Source organism: Engystomops pustulosus, chromosome 2 (assembly GCF_040894005.1).
Source record: "Engystomops pustulosus chromosome 2, aEngPut4.maternal, whole genome shotgun sequence".
Taxonomy (NCBI): Eukaryota; Metazoa; Chordata; class Amphibia; order Anura; family Leptodactylidae; genus Engystomops; species Engystomops pustulosus.
This window is the reverse complement of record NC_092412.1, coordinates 43,184,532-43,199,685: the sequence shown is the minus strand read 5'-3', so window position 1 is coordinate 43,199,685 and position 15,154 is coordinate 43,184,532. Positions and strand designations below refer to the sequence as shown.

The following is a 15,154-nucleotide window of genomic DNA, read 5'->3' as shown; positions in this document are numbered from 1 at the left end:
AACATACAGCATCCTTTCAAAAGGGTGTATGTACCATCAGCAACTTCATGGTTGGTGAGGAAACATGGACAAGCTATAAGTACTAAAATCCTCAAAATAAGACACTAGACTTGTCTATGTGACGGAGGTGTCAAGCCAAACATCGGGGACATTTACTCCGGGGACGTTGACTCCGCTGATCCCGAATGTCCGACGAGTATTCGGGTCTGCCGCGATTCACTAAGATTGCGCGTCCAATTTCCTGCATGTGTCGCTTCCCCTGCTGAGGTCCGCCGGAGTTCACCTCCGTGCTGATCTTGCGACACAACTTGCTTTTTAAGTTCTACAGTTTGTCCGAAACAGTCGGGTTGTCCAACGTCCATGTCCCCCGATTTGTGTCGCATGCAAGCCACAATCCGATCACGGTTGATGCGCCACAATACGATCATGTGCACCAAAAATCATGAAACCTGACGTAAATGCAGCATTCGGACCATTAGTAAATGTGCCCCATCATGTTTTTGGACAGTTTTAAAGCATCCGTTTTCAGTCCGTTTAAAAACACATGTGTTTTTAAACGGACTGATAACGCATGCTTTAAAACGGTCCAAAAATGTGGCGTGTGGCATCACCCTAAGAAACATATGTTCATTAATGATGTGTCTTCTTTTTCCCTCCCGTACATGACTAGGGCATACAACCTTCAGATGTAAATTTAGATCACCTTTGTAATAAGGACATGTCTGAATAAATGGGAGACACCTTTGTCTGGCGTGTACCTGCTTTCATTCATTCAATCCATTATGCAGACGCTACTGTATAGCTACTGAGACCTATTCTCTGACCAACATGATAGCTAATCCTACACAAATGTGTATACTGTGACACCAATGGAGACCTATTATTTTGGTATCCTAAAATGTATCCTAACCCCATTTAACATATAATTAGATCCTGGAGGTGCCTGAATAATTTATGCAGAAATACGGAGCATGAAGCGGCTCATGTTACTCCTTTGAGCCTAAGAACATGTCTGGTTTCTTCTGGAATAACTTTGTGCTAATTCCAAGGACGACTTTACTTTCTATTGGGTTACATTGTGAATCTACATAATCCCATTACCGTTCTCATTTTTTGGGATCGTCATGAAAAAACTTTCACCCTTTAATATAATAGTACAAGTATATATAATGTATAACTAAAGCTGTTGTGAAATGTCACTCCATAGTGTGTAGCCGAAACTTATACTACATTTATGCAGGATTAACCTATTCTGCACCTTAATGCAAACAAGTGCATCCAGCCCCTATTCGGCACCTGGTCATTGACTATACAGTCTGCTGAAATTCAGGTCTATACCAGCCAAACATATGATAACAGGCAATATTCTGGAAAGAGAGGCTACTGATTGGCTGAAAACACACTGAAAATATTTTCAGTGTAAAATGTAAAAATTCACCCCAACATTACTATGACCCTAGACTTTACACTGTAAATACCATTGCATATCAGATGTATGTATGTTCCCCAGTTTTCCCTTACTGCTAAATGGCAGATCTCCCTAGTTACAGCAGGTGAAATAAGTATGGAAAAGAGCTTTAGTAGTTTAGAAATTATTCTGTAACCAGAAGATCTTGTGATGTTTCTGTGGCACCTTAGTAATAGGACACATTTATATAGGCCATCTGTTGAACCACCTGACATTATTTTTGACTAAATGATATGATTGTTTTCTAATTATTGACAGATTTCAGCTGGTGTCATGACTTTCTATGGCTTTTTGCACCTCTGTTTCTTAATATGTTTCTTCATATACTTTTTGCCTTTTCTCATTATTCTCATTACTTACCTCATTATTTCATTTATGGCTTGATTTCTTTGCCAGTGTGGATTGGATGGGTTGTAACTGACATCTGGTTAACCTTTTTATTTTAATAGCACCTTAAGAAATATATTTCATTAGAAAAATGGTGTGTGTTCAAAATTTATTATTCATAATGTATAAATATGGCTACACTGAAGTGTGGTTCAAGTTTTCCCAGAACTAGTAAGGCTGGGTTCACATCACGTTATTTGTATACGTAAGTGCATACGTCGGGAAAGCACCTGACATGTACGCTTAGCGTATACATTGACAAATAGTGGCAGACAGGGACAAAGTTGTTGCCTCCTTCTGGCCATTAAACATACTGGGGCACATTTACTAAGGGTCCGTCATTTTCGTCAGGTTTCCGGAAGATTTCCGCTTGCACCGAATTGTTTTGGTGCACGCAATTGGATTTTGGCACATCGCCGGCGGCTTGCACGCGACAGAAGTCATATTTATATGTGTGAGTATACTAATATGTATATTTTTTTTAGTGGTGAGAGGGGCCCCATGCAGTAGACTGCTAGGGGGCCCTGTCTCTCCTAGTTACGCCACTGGGAAGAAGGGAGGATCCAGTGATCCATATTAGGACAGTGACATCACTGGGGGAACACCCTGTTCACACTCCTCAGGGGGGAGGGGGATTCCCGGGCGATGTATTCCACTGTATAGACATACAGTGAGGTACGTTTGTGCCATACGTTGTAAGGGCACTTCGGAATCCTTATGAGGTGCCCTTACAACTTATGGCATATGTTGCGGTGTGAAACCTACGAGTGCAAAATTTCATGCAGCTACTGTATATTTTATGAGGTTGATTAAGTAAAACAGGGACTCTAGCACTCTAGGGACACATGTATGTGCCTCAGATATCATTAGAGTTATCCGAGATGTCCAATGTATACATAGAAAAGATTGATCCATAGAGTAGAATAAATATGTAATGTAGTGTCATATTGATATGCCATAAGTAAGCACACCGACTGCTTCCTGGTATGAAACTGTACACGGCTCTATCATGTGCACAATACTAAATAATGTGATTCCCTCTGGAGATGTTCATGGACATAGAGGACAGCTCCCTTGTCCTATTCTATTAAGAACGGTCCCTTCTTGAATTATGTGACAGGAGTAAATATCCAGATACAGACGTTGTCATTTCCCTTCATTTTATCACCGCTGTAATTTACAGCAGCTGGTCAAATAATATTGTGTTAAACTCAGATATAAATGACTTTTCTACAGATCATACATCAGGAAGGAATTAATAGTCATAAATTACCATAATACGTCCATTCTTTCCTGGTTCTGCAGTGGTAATATATGTGTATTCATTGCTTATTATATTATACAGCACCATTGTGTGTGCAAAGCCTATTCCCTAGAAAAATTAATTATCATTCTATACTATAATTAGGTTTCTGTATATAGTATTATCATTTGTTACTGAGAATGAATGGGACATGTAAGTTATTGCATTCCTGTAACAATTCAGGATCATCTTTCCTTACATTTCCGTGCACAGTATTTTTCCTCTGAGAAATTGATAAATACATTTATAATAGGGTGTTATTAACTAAGGGTGTGTCTATACACTCATTGACCAAAACCCAATCAGAACTGAAATAAGACTGTAAAGGGAGACAGTTGTGAAATTATTCATACATTTCTATGAGGAATTTCAAGGTCAAAACACACTTAAAGGTCCTGTTTCAAATGTGATTGTTATCCACAATCCACAGAATAGAGGATGACCATGTGATCAGTGAGGATCCATCTGTTGGGATCCCCATTGATCACACAAACAGGGTCCTGGGCTCACTAATTGATGGAATGGTGCTTCCACGTTAGTCAATGCTATGGAAGAATTACAAATGGCTGAGTACAGCACTTGGCTATCTTCACATAAACCCGAATGTTGGAAAAACTTGAATCAGAGCTGGCGCCAGCACTGGGCATAGTTTCAGGGGCCCAGAGCTGCTGGGGGGCCCACATAAGGCAGTACATAAGGAAATCATGGTGGTGTGTGAGGCTGTATCAAATGAATCCACAGGGGGTGAAGGGACCTTTTCATAAAATAACCATGAGGGGCTGTATATAAAATAGCCATGAGGGGCTATATATAAAATAACCATGAGGGGGCTATATATAAAATAACCATGAGGGGCTGTATATAAAATAACCATGAGGGGACTGTTTGGTATGATAAACTAGGGAAGATTTAAGGGAAATAGTTTCTTTAGTTTTAGCTTCTGAATTTTGAATGCCGCCATGTGGCATAAGGCTGCCATAAGGCTCTGTCACCCGGGGGCCTACTGAAACCTTGAGTCAACCCTGACTCAATTGCTTTGCTTGCAATTTCCAATACTCCCATACTGCTGGATGGAGTGGCAGGACACGAACTTGGAATAACCCCTTAAGGCCCTCATCCAAATTAGATAAATATGGTCCAACTCTGCTGATTTCCAGGGGAGGATTAAGCCTGCTATGGGCCCTGGACTGTGTGAATATTATAGCCCCTACAGGTCTGGACTGAAGTTTCCTGGGGAATTAAGGGTGGGTCCTTTCTGCCTGCTTTCAATCTGTAGGTTCAGGACCATTGGAGGACCTGAAATGGTCCTGAAATGGCTCTTGTATAGATGTAGAAACAGATGTACAAAGATTCATGGATAAAGGCCATTCTCAGTATAAAATGTAGAGGGTGGTCAGGGTGACCATGGGTCCCCGAGAAGGCTTAGGCTTAGGCACTACTGCTCAGTGCCCTGGGTTATTGCTTGACAGGGAAGGCAAGAAGTTGAATTGGGTTGAATTTGTTATGAAGCCCTCTCCTTTGAATAACCTTCTACATTAGAAAAGCAGTAAAAGTAAGCTAGATTAAAAATAGACATTCCCAAAAGATAGATTTCTCAAGGATCCGCATACTGAAATAAGAAACTTATCGCAGCTATTAGCTTTTCTCTTCACATTGAGCTCTACACGCTGGAGCCAGTTCATTGGCTCAGATAATGAACAGCCATAACTGGCATTACTTTCATTACACGCTATATCATTACATGGTATTTGGGTAAAGGCGGGATCGAAATGGATTAAGCCAACAAAAGATGTTGGTTTCTGTAAAACAGTCTGGCAGTGTGCATAGATGTGCCCCAAATTCACCCAAGCAGCAAGTGTCAGGGAAATATAGGGGAAACTAGACTTTACCAATTTATTTGTTATCAAAGAAGATATGCTCCACTAGAGGTGTGAGAGTGACCTATCTTCCCCTACACAAATCATACACACAGCCATGCATGCATGTTGATAATGTACAGTATCTAATGTATAATGTATTCAGGCATTGTTCACACTGGCATCCTAGGTTTCATTTTTGCAAGATACCATTCTCTACTGAATCTGTTCAGTAGAAACTGGCCTCCAGCTGTGCCTAATGGTCCCCACTGTAATTTTGTTTCTTAAGGTTTTCCCATAATTTATGCTATTCTCATAGCAAGAATATTTGTGCATTAGTGATGTGTCGTTCGTCACACAAAGAGCCGGCTCTCGTTTGGAAATGACGGGAGTCGGCTCCACTCAGTGAGCCGTTGGGTCACTTAATCCCGCCCCTAACCGGCTCACCATGCCCCCTTTAACCCGATAAGTGGAGTGGTGTGGGGTGACTGACTGGCCTGCGGCTCCCTATTATATAATTAATAGGGAGCCGTTCAGGAGCCAAAGAGCTGGCTCTTCTTAGTGAGCGGAGCCTAATGAACCAGCTCACTAAGAAGAGCCGGAATTCCCATCACTATTATGCATTACTATTCTTATTGCTGCCAAACATGATGGAAAAATTCAACCACAGACTGAAGGCCTAAGTACAATCTGAATACAGTCTTATATACAAATGGCAGTAAACAGCAAGGAAGTATCAATGAGCCTTTAGGAAATAGACCCATCAACTTATAATTCTGTCTGGTTGATCCATAATCTAAATGTACGGTCCACAGCTATGACAAATTATATCGTTTATTACAAGATTTTGTATAAGCAATGTACAATGCCATGGTGGCACTCCTTGCAGCTGTGAAGGCTCTATTGGAGAGCGGGTGCCCATCCATATTTACTGTTATCACTTTTTAATTTGGATGTTAAGAACCTGCGATGGAGGAACTACATTGTCTACAATCCGGGGTCATAGAAATTTTTAGGGCGGGCAAAATAAAAACACAAAGTCTAAAAAATGGCACCGTAATGGGGGTCCATTTCACCCCTTGCTATGAAACCATCTCTCTTTTATGTTTTCCCCTGGTACATGCCCAGCTGTCATCCAGAGATTACAATCCTAATTAGAAATACCACATTCCCTGCCTCATGTGCTTGTATTTCCTGGAATGTAATCTTTGGCATTCCTTCTGTAGACTTCACTTGTTATGAGTTTCTTCCGCTACATCTTTCAAATATCTAGAATTAAATTGTTAAACTGAATTATTTGGAGGATTATGTTCTCCTAAGAACAGATGGGGAAGGGAAATATGTCAGGTAGTGATATAACAGAGATATCCCAATCATCCCCAGGATAAGTGCATTGGAAACATATAGACTGAAGACATTTTACCTTGTCCAGAAGGTTATCCGTCACCAAGTCATAGCTGTGGTAAGTAACCGTGAAGTGGACATCATGTTTCTGCTGTAAACATAATAAAATATTAAAATTGAAATGAGAATATGCAGGTTACAATAGGGTTTCAGGCTTTAATGCACAGGTCATCAATATCATTACAGGGAGTCTACCACCTTCTAAATATTCTTATAACAATTGTGGGAGATTTGCCCCAGTAGAGTCTGAGGTAGCGGGGTGTTGGAATGCAGTTCAAGACAGTGACACCAAGGTACAGTCCAAAACAGGTCTCGCCTGCGTTTATTGCAGCAGCAAAATAAAACAGCCTTTACATTCAGGCATTAAACAAACAAAATCCTACCCGTCAGGGTGGTAACTAAACAGAGTTTCTCTAACTCACCACTAGTACATAAAATAAGTCGCTGCTCCAGGCACAGAGGTCAGGGCTGTGTGCTCTCCAGCCTCCTTTCAGAGAGACAACACTCTCAGCTCTGCTCAGCAACTTTATGCAGACTGATTAGGCTGCTCCCATCACCTGTGTCCAAGGTGCTGGACACCCAACCTCAGCACTAAGGCCTTGCATAATAGGAAAACCTAGGGGAAACATACCGCCCATCCACAGTTAACCCCTTCAGTGTCTCACACAATGCGTAGAAAACCAGCGGAGAATATAGCAAAAAACGTATTCATTCAGTCTTTGAGGACCCAAGACCGCCAAAAGGCGGTCTTTACACTTGGTGGTCTTGAGTTCATAGTAGTTGTTTGGAATGTCTGTGCCATATTTATGAACTGTTGGTGCCACAAAAAAATTGTTTTTCCAACTCTGTTCTACCAAGTACTATATCATTTTCATGAATGTGGAGTTAGTTCAGGGCATCTTCAGTCATGCAAAATTAATTTACCCCCTGCACCACAACCTAACATCCCAATATTAATTACTGCACGATTCGAGCGCCAATAACACAGACCAAGCAACACTTTTAATGCCCCCCAGAGAAAGGAGATGTGGTGTTATTTTCTTCATTCACATTCCTCCAATACATAGGGGAGTTTTTCTTAATAGTGTCACAGGGTGCATGTTTTAGTGTACAAATTGTTTCCATGCATTCCCCGGGTAATGTACAAGATATGTTCTGTAGGTTTGTTTTTAAGTTGAATTTGTATGTAAGGTGGAACTGTATATTTTATAATTGTTGCTCCAGGCGAAAAATTTTTTTGGTCTTTGTGACAAATGGATTTTAAAAATGTTGGATTGTCATAAGAACCAGGATTATCAATGAAGCTTAATTGCTGAAACCTTTGATAGCTGTTATAGCTGTTTATTGTAGTCAAAGGCTAAGGTACAGTAAGTTACCGACATCCAGAGGTTCCTTTTGTAACTAGGGGTCGTCTGTAAGTCGGGTGTCCTGCCTGTACACTGGTATGTTAGATTGGCGCATCACAGAAAATGGTCTGAACTAACTCCACCTTCATAAAGGTGATATAAAACTTGGTAGAAAATAGTGTTCCAAAAAAGTGTCTAGAACCTAGAAGTTTGGGAAATGTGTTGAAATTCCACATCTGCACCCAAATTATGCGACCCAAAATATGAGTGAGAGATGGGAAAATGAGTGAGAGATGGGAAAATGAGTGAGAGGTGGCGCCGAGAGTTCATAAATATGGTGCATCCATTCCAAATACCAACTATGAACCCAAGACCGCCAAAAAAACTGGCATACAGACAATAATGAACATCCTTAATAATTTTTAGTTAAGATTTAGTTAATTAGTCCAAAGTATAATCGAACCAATTAAATACAATATAGTGACATCCTAGCAGTCAGGGTTTTTTAACTCGTGAGCTAGATATTGTATGGATCCATGAAGAAAATTAATTGCTTGGGAATTCTTCAGATCTTCAGGTCAGTTAAGGCAAATCTAACTATTATTAGCTCTAATAATACAGTAGTGAAACTCTTGTGCCATAAGAAAGGAAATATAGTATACAAGCGGTCCCCTTCTTAAGAACACCCGACTTACAGACAACCCCTAGTTAGAGACAGACCCTTTTGCCCACTGTGACCTCTGGTGAAGATCTCTGGATGCTTTACTATAGTCCCAGACTGCAATGATCAGCTGTAAGGTGTCTGTAATGAAGCTTTATTCATAATCCTTGGTCCCATTACAGCAAAAAATTTTGAAACTCTGATTGTCACTGGGGCAAAACATTTTTTGTCTGGATCTACAATTATAAAATATACAGTTTCAACTTACATACAAATTCAACTTAAGGACAAACCTATGGACCCTATCTTGTATGTAACCCGGGGACTGCCTGTATACCGTATATATATAGACAACCAAGACCATAGCGAGAGCTTCCGATGATTGAATAACACAGTTGCCTCTGCCATCAATACTGAATCAATCTCCGAGTCACCAAACAATAGAAGCCACACAATCTGCTGTCGTCCAAATCACGGTTTTAATGAGCTGTGGATAAGCTTGCCCGCACCGTCCTTTCTGGCCAAAATGTCAGCGTGTATGCTAATGAGACGTGTACAGCACATGTGCCTCTATTCTAGGCAGGCCATATGTCCACTCCTTCTTAGTTATTTCGGTACGTTGCATGCCCTTATAATCCAAAACAAGAATATTTCCAGAATTTTTATGCGAGCAATTGTCTGGAAACGTCCACCCCCTACAGATGGAATATTCTGCGCTAAATACTACGGTGATTTAAAGACAAAGAGTTGACGGCTAGGCTGCACGTCTTAGTCTTGTATGATGTCATCTGGGAGAAGTGCCTTGATGGAAACGATGGGATCATGAATAATTTAATCAGCAGTTATGACAAAGGATCAGATCAAAGCTCCATTTGCTAAGACTAATATGAACGCTTGTTAAGTCTGAGTTATCGCGTCTCCGACCACTTCAAATGCTTCTAAATCTCCTAGTGCCAAAACATAAGCATGAAGTAATGTAGAGAGCGATTTGTACCATACCATTTCCATTTGAGAAACTTTTAACGTGTCAGAAGATGTGATTGGTGGTGGTCTGCATGCAGAGACTTCTCCGATCCCCGTTTGCTCGCATTAGTGTTGCTCAACTCTTCCCTGAGGAATGAAGTTAGAAATGGTGGTCGTGTCAGTAGTAAATTAGTAATATGGCTTGATGGAAACTCTAAAACCAGCCAATTTGCCAAAAACATCCAGACCGCCACCAATTAACCTTTCTCACATGTCACTGACAAGGTCTCTTTGACATGGACAGCAGAATTATTCCATAAAAGTGTGATCCAGGGATATTCTGGGATTTTATTCAATGATACTGTACTCTTAGGATAGGTGATCATACTGATGGTAATCGACCAGCCCCACCAGCTGTTTGAAATTGTCACATTGATGATCCTATAGCACCACTCCAAGAAGACACATCTTTCCATCCCTGCAGTCCTCACCTTCTGATAATGTACATAGTAGAAGTGCAGAATATGATCAGATTTCTGCGTCTTTGTGCTCCTTGCTATTAATCCCATGATGTCTCAGCACAGAATCACAGACACTACCTTGCCTGCTGGAGGACATGATAATCATCATATTCTCTTATTATATCTATGGAACTACACATATACAGTTGGGAATGTTGCACTGCCATGTCCATCATTTAAACTGCTACAGTAACCTGTCTTATTATCAAGACTCTCCCTGTCAATCACTGTGTGTGGGAGCGGTAATCAGGACTCTCCCTGTCAATCGCTGTGTGTGGATGGTGTAATCAGGACTATCACTGTCAGTTGCTGTGTGTGTGTGTGTGCGGGGTAATCAGGACTCTCACTGCCAATCACTGTGTGTGGGCAGGGTATTCAGGACTCTCACTGTCAATCACTGTGTGTGGGCGGGGTAATCAGGACTCTCACTGTCAATCACTGTGTGTGGGCGGGGTATTCAGGACTCACTGTCAATCACTGTGTGTGGGCATGGTATTCAGGACTCTCACTGTCAATCACTGTGTGTGGGCGGGGTAATCACGACTCTCATGGTCAATCACTGTGTGTGGGCAGGGTAATTAGGACTCTCACTGTCAATCACTGTGTGTGGGCGGGGTAATCAGGACTCTCACTGTCAATCACTGTGTGTGGGCAGGGTAATCAGGACTCTCACTGTCAATCACTGTGTGTGGACAGGGTATTCAGGACTCTCACTGTCAATCACTGTGTGTGAGGGGGGTAATCAGGACTCTCACTGTCAATCATCGTCTGTGGGCGGGGTAATCAGGACTCTCACTGTCAATCACTGTGTGTGGGCTGAGTAATCAGGACTCTCACTGTCAAACACTGTGTATGGGCGGGGTAATCAGGACTCTCACTGTCAAACACTGTGTATGGGCAGGGTAATCAGGACTCTCACTTTCTATTCTAGGAGTCCTGTCAGGATTCACTCCTCTATTTTATTAAAAAAATCTCCTCTATAGTAGCTTGTCCTCAAATTTGAGACGAAATACCTGTTACAACCGGGTAATATGGATTTTTAAGTGACTGTATGACAACCATACTAAAATCTTCTGTATTTGTTGGAAAGGACCAAAATATGTCCTTTTTTGTGGTGTTAAAAACCCTATAAGCTTAAATTATATTGTACTTTTGGCAAATATTTTATAAAATACAGATTCTTAATTTAAGCTTGGAGTGTGTGTCACCTGCCTGGGTCATGTGTACATTGTACAACCTGGATGCATATGGGTGCTATCTCTGAAAACATTTCTCTTATTTTCCAGTGAACAGAACGGCATCATTACACTTGGATCGCTGACAGCACCTTTCAATGTCATGAGCAGCTGTGTCAAGGCTGGCTCCATGAATTATAATGCTCATAAATATAATTAACAAGCCAGTCTTTGTTCTCTAATGACTACAATCAGACAGCCAATGGAGATTTACACTACCCATACAAAGTATACAGAAGCTATTATCCACACTGCTCTATCCTGCAGACTATGTGCTCATTCAATCAACAGATCCCAACCCTGAATGTAGTGCAGTGACATGGAGAATAACGACAGGAAACCGGATTATAGATATTACAGAAATGAAATAAATTCTATACATTTGACATTTTGTGGGATATTTATGATTGCTGGGGTCTGGATTGCTGTAAATGACATCAATACAGGCAGTCCCCGGGTTAAATACAAGATAGGTTCCATAGGTTTGTTCTTAAGTTGAATTTGTATGTAAGTTGAAACTACATATTTTATAATTGTAGATCCAATTTTTTTTTGCCAGAGTGACAATTGGAGTCTCAATATTTTTTAATGTAATGGGACCAAGGATTATCAATAAACCTTCATTGCAGACACCTGCTGATTATAATAATCATTGCTGATTATTGCAGTCTGGGACCAGGTAACATCCAGAGACCTTCACCAAAGGTCACAGTGGGCAGAGGGGTCCGTCTTTAACAAGGGGGTTGTCTGTAAGTCTGTGTTTTTAAGTAGGGGACCGCCTGTATCGCAAAATTGCCTCGGATCCTAAATTCAACATTGCTAAAAAAAATTAAGATTATTTTAGATGCTGCTAAGTTTGTAAACATTATTGATAATGATATATATCTTTTTGGTCATACAGCACCCTACTACACCTGTACTGTACACCTTGACGAAAATACATAAGAACTTGTTATCCCCCCCTGGGCGCCCAATAGTGTCAGGGAGTGGTTCAATTTTTTCACACATAACCATCCTTTTAGATAAACTACTTCATGATCTCACAATTTCTGGTCAATCTTATATACAGGATACCACAGATTTCATTAACAAATTACAAGAAGCGAATCATGCATCACGACAGATACCCTCCTGGCATCGTTCGACGTGGTATCCCTGTACACGTCTATCGACCACGGGAGGGGTATCTCCGCGATCAAACGTAAACTGTCCACCACACAGTACACACCTAAGACGCAACAATTTTGTTTCCCTAGACAATGGTAAAATCGACACTGATCTTTATGTAAAGCCCACAGACAGGAATACCCTGTTACGTTATGAAAGCCACCATCCACGGGCTATGGTTAATACGCTTCCTTATAGCCAATTACTACGGGTCAAACGTATCATATGTGACCCAGGGAAATCTAAGGCCAACTTAGCCATCATGGCAAATAAATTCCATAAAAGTGGTTATCCCTATAGGATCATTGAAAATAATCTACACAAAACACAACAAATTGATCGTATAACCTTATTATCTCCATCTAAGAAACGTACCAATTCCAGTAGAATACCGTTTGTGTCTACGTACAGTGAACAGAGCAACACCATTGCCAGCATTATACGTAAACATTGGAGCAAACTATCTGGAAGCCCTTCCCCTGTGCCAGAGTTTCATAATCCACCCCTCTTCTCATACCGTAGGTCCCAATCAATTAGGGATCGGCTGGTTAAGTCCGATGCAGGTCCATCAAATACGAGTAGACAGATGGGCATTTTTGGCCAAATGAACAAGGGCTCATTTCCCTGCCGCAATTGTATCAATTGTAAACAAATGAACAAAGGGGCTGTCTTCCATCACAACAATGTACAATATCGTGTGAAACACTATCTCAATTGCAGCAGCAATTTTGTAATCTACATGCTGAACTGTCCCTGTGGGTTGATATATATTGGAGAAACCACTCTAGAATTCAAGATTCAACCAGCATCGCTACACAATCCGTAGTGAGAGAAGGGACCTACCTGTGCCCAAACACTTTGTAGAGAAGGGTCACTCTGAAAAGGATTTGCGGTTCCAACTGATAGATCATGTCCCCCCACTACGTAGAGGAGGACAGGGAACGCATCTTAAAACGCAAGGAATTGTGGATACATACCTTGTATACCTTAAGACCGAAAGGACTTAATGTCGATTTTAAGCTACATAATATCTGTTGTAACGCATAGTCCTCGTCCGTGGGGAGGATCTCCCTATACCTCCATTATTGTAGGCATGTAGTGACATAACTTGTTTAACATATTTGTCTGTTATCACATTACTCATACTCTTTTTTTATTTCTCCTAGATTTCATCAAGACAAAAAAAGAAAAAATCTTTGGGATTACTCTCACCATCTTGGCATCCAAAGAAACCCTCCTTCTATATTTTTTTCAGCGCTTTTTTTCAGTGTTATGTTTTTTCTCCTGCTCTTTAACATCTTTCTAATACAGTATCTTACCTTGAGTTGATCATAATTTGTGCCATGGGAGTGGCTATGCACTCATTACGCATGACCCCTTCATGGGTTTACAGGGTCACAGGGATGTAAATACTATCTAGTGGGCTATTGCTTTTCCCCGTTTTGCACTGGGGTTAACCCACATAAAACTCCTCTGATTGGTATTTCTATCTTAAGTGCCCTCCGCTGTGCCATTGATCACCTCATCTTTATACTGTAATGGATTGTTCTTTAATACTGAGCCGTACCAACTCTTTGTATACACATGATGTAATTGGTTCCCCTGGTAACGCGGCAACTCCCCTTGTCAGTCAAGATTGCCTAAGCACTGTCCTGGACATGCGCAGGAGCGCCACATATCGCTTGTATTATGCGCAGATGCGGCACTTTTGCGCCACTTTTTACGCAGGTGCGCCACATTTGGCGTGCATTCCACCTGTGGTCCATATCTTTTCATACAATATAGCGCTTGATATTATTGACCAGGGTATCGGAGGATCCAGGTGGTGAGACACCCTCTGTTTTTAAACTTGTTTAATTGTGATTTATTCACTGTGTCAGCACTTTATGCACTTGTCACTTTATTGACACAGGACACATTCAATACGATCCACTGTATTATAATGAAAAGGATTGCTGCACTAGCACTTTAGATACCTATGTATGTATTTCAGTATTTTCATGTATTATTATGTATTTTTCAATGTTTAAACACTAATTTATGCAATGTGATGCAATATGTTGATGCAAGGGGGTGGGAACGATTTGATCATGTGATCACTTGTGTTTGATATATATATACCGCCATTCACCTATGTCACTTAGCTTGATAAAGGCTCTTTTGAGCCGAAATGTCGCTGCTGTACTATGCTGTACCCTTAAACATGGAATAAACTTCATCTACTTCACTTTTGACACCTGATGTCCTGGAGTGCTGCTTACATTTTTTTTTGCATCCTTTGTATATATCTATCTATCTATCGAGGGAATATCGTGTAACAACATGCTGAAATTCTCGGCTATGTAAACAGATTGAGATGAAAAATCCAGATTGGAAACGCTGGACGTGAATATGTAGGAGTGGAGTTTGGCACAGAACATTTAACCTGATGCCGATGACAAACGGAACTCTACGAATCTAAAACAAGATCCTTCTGATGGAAATGTATTAAGCGGATTGAGGATTAGTGGACAAACACCATTCCCTGAGTTCCTCATTCCATCAGGAAGGATGAAACCTATAGATGTAATCATATTTCCTTCCTATGAGATATACTGATGGTTCCTGGTTTATTACTGACGTGGAATGCTACTGACGTCCAGACTAATACCGATATCATATCATAGAATTTATCATATTGTGATGACTATAGAAAGGATGAGGGGTTTTACGGCACATCATGATTTGAGTGGTTCAAGGACATTTTTATGGTCTATAAAATTAATATTTATAAGCAATTTACAACTAACCTCTATGGGTCCCAGCTGTTTTACTGACAATGTTAGTCAATTAATATTGGCTTC

General features: G+C 40.8%; 1 protein-coding gene across 1 annotated transcript in view; it reads right to left on the bottom strand.

The window, feature by feature from the left end:
• The window catches only part of FRY (FRY microtubule binding protein), a 244,568-nt gene that overhangs the window by 206,233 nt on the left and 23,181 nt on the right, over window positions 1-15,154 (bottom strand). Inside the window, exon 2 of the mRNA XM_072134385.1 lies at window positions 6,438-6,509. The gene's annotated coding sequence lies outside the window, so the exon portion shown is untranslated. The remainder of the gene's footprint in view (window positions 1-6,437; window positions 6,510-15,154) is intronic.